The 2,690-nt window shown below is 36.9% G+C and overlaps 1 long non-coding RNA gene across 2 annotated transcripts; it reads right to left on the reverse strand.

Annotated features, from left to right (window-relative positions):
- Positions 1-631: 631 nt before the first annotated feature.
- Positions 632-2,144, reverse strand: LOC113357729. Of its 2 annotated transcripts, none has more exons than XR_003363895.1 (3): positions 1,895-2,144; positions 972-1,027; positions 632-691 (listed from the first exon to the last, which is right to left on the reverse strand). It is a non-coding gene; the product is annotated as an uncharacterized LOC113357729 (long non-coding RNA). The 2 variants fall into 2 exon arrangements; XR_003363896.1 differs by having other exon boundaries at positions 636-691; positions 949-1,027.
- Between the last annotated feature and the right edge of the window lie 546 nt (positions 2,145-2,690).

Raw genomic sequence — 2,690 nt, forward strand, 5'->3', positions numbered from 1 at the left:
TTGTTCTTCATGTTTTTCCTCCTTACGCAGCAGCAGAAAGATATTCTCTGGAGTTCTGATTTTCACTCTGTACTGCTCCCCAAACTCTCCATACCCCTCTTTGGTGCCCGAGAACCTATTTTATACTCAACAGGGTCATCCAATCTCTACATTAACTCCGGAAATCTCTTCATAACTCGCCAGTGAAAAAAAAAATCTCGGGAATATTTTCTTCCCTATTTTACCTCCTCACGCGTTGATTCTCTGCCAGCACACTCTGAACAGGTCAATACACGTTCCAGAATGTTGATCGAGTCATCAGAACATGTTCAAACTCTTCAAATCCCGTGAAATATTCTTCCCGAGAAAGTGTTGTTCTTATACTTCTACGCGAGAATCCAGCCAATTTTAATCGATCAAATCACTCATGATAGTTTTGTTGGGACATATCACAACTACCCAACAAATTTCAGCCATTTAGTCTACCTAGAACTCCTTTAAACTTCGATCGAAAATCACACAGTTTTGTTCTTCATTTTCCCGCCAAAATGAAATTCAAAAGAAGAAGATGGGTGCTAAGGATGAATTTGGGCTACGCATAACCTTGGGTGCCCCTTAACCAAATCTGGGGTCCGTATAGCAAATGTCCTCTGGGTGCCTTTTGCAGCTTTTCGAGCCGAATTTTCCAAAAATGTTTATTTCCCAAAAATACCTACAAACACACAAAACACCATAATAAGTACAAAATCGAGTACCAACATAGAGAAAATTGAGGACAACTTAGACACAAAAATGTGTCTATCATACATCCTATATACCATAGATGGAAATTCTCATTTCCCATAACAGTCACAAGGCAAGCATACACATTTCAGTTCCTTTCCAAGCAATGGAAAGTTTAAAAGATTAAATACCATGAATTTGTTAAAGCATATCAACATGGTTTTGTAAAAAGTCATCAATGGTTACCAAAAAACAATGTAAATTCCCACCTCGAACCGCACTCAAACCTTAACCCCTGAAGTTCGCCAATCAAAGCCAAAGATACCTTAAGCACATAGAAGTTGAGTTAGAAAAAGGAACGATTTTACTGAAACTGACATAGACAAAACAATACAAACTGACCTAACTCTTAGTTATAGCTAGATATATCAGGTTGCAGCACTTAATATCAATTTCGGATCGTTGGAGAAAACTCTTTTACTACTAGTAAAAGCTTAAGCCAAAACAAGATGTGAAGATGTCAAATCCGATGAAATCAGAACTGCCATGGTTACAGAACATTTGCTACACAGATAGCATACTTCAATCACATAATTCTAACTGCAATAACGATTGTCATGCTGGAATTCTTGTTCAAAAAGATAAACTAATACTTATCAGTAGCAATCCTAGGCTAGTTTAAGATGCAAATGTGTCAAATTGTTGAGAATAGAACTACCATGAGTGTATGACAGTTGAAACTGAAACTGCTCAAAATGTAACAACTAACAAGTGAACTGGATACTCAAAACCAAGTTGAAAACGTCACTCAGAGGCATATGCTGATCAAGGAATTATCTCCTATCCAGTTCAAAATCTAATATGCCTAAAAACTGGCTAAAACAATTCTAAACAATCTAGGAATAATCTGAAACAAGACTTCTAGTTTAAGTTAGATAACTTCTTGTAGAACCCAATCTTCATGATGTTTTATAGATTCAGTCAAGGCATAATTTCAATCTCTAACGAGTTCCAAACCCCGTCACTTCTCATTAACTACATAGATATGAAAACCAAATTCAAATGGAACCCTAATTATTTTGATATAGAGGTTGACAAGCTCCAAATAGAATCAATAGCAGGAGAATCAATCAATAAGCCATTGTAATGGGTAGAACCAGTTGAAACAAAGACAGTGAGAGTTGATTCATACATTAAACATTCAGTCAACAACACCGATAAACCCCATTCCCTATTCGAATGATCTTAATTTCCTACTGAGATTAACAAATTCAAGAGTTCACGAACTTCACCATCTTTTCCTCGAATCAAAAACCAGAATTTCAAGGTAGGATCTCACTATATTCCTCTGATTTTTCTCTTTACTCTTAGTTTTGCTCTCTCACCTCCTAAGTTAGAGATATTGAAAGAAAAAGATAAGACTCAGCAGATAGATTCGAGAGTTTTAGTCATCTCACTTTTTCCCTTGCCAAACGCACCACTAGTACAAACTACAAAGTAGTCTAGTGTGTCAAAATAAGAATCCACTACGTGCCGACAAGTTATGAAGCCTAGTCACAGGAATTTGAACACCTAATGTATTCTCAAGCTAAATTAGCACCATCCAAACAACCCTACGATGAAAACTAACCTCCTAAGCGAAAAATAAAACTGATACCAGACATAAGCTATCCAACCGTATGGTTGGTTTTCCGAGAAAAAAATGAAATAATAGCAACACAATTATTACTAATTGTGCCCTGATCAAAAAAGAAAAAAAAAAAAAAACGAATCACAGGATCGCTACACGTTGTTTGGATTAGGATTTGTAACTGAACCTGACCTAAGATCAACCATTTTGTGAAAGTTTGAGATTGCAACCGAGAGATTAATCTCCCATTGTGGCGCCAATCTGTTGATGGGGAAAACGATTTGATGGTTTTTTAGGGAATAGAGAGACGACCGTGTGGACGGAGGCTCCTCAACCGAGCAAACTGCCTATCCTCAAA

This window comes from Papaver somniferum, chromosome 3, assembly GCF_003573695.1.
Source record: "Papaver somniferum cultivar HN1 chromosome 3, ASM357369v1, whole genome shotgun sequence".
Lineage (NCBI taxonomy): Eukaryota > Viridiplantae > Streptophyta > Magnoliopsida > Ranunculales > Papaveraceae > Papaver > Papaver somniferum.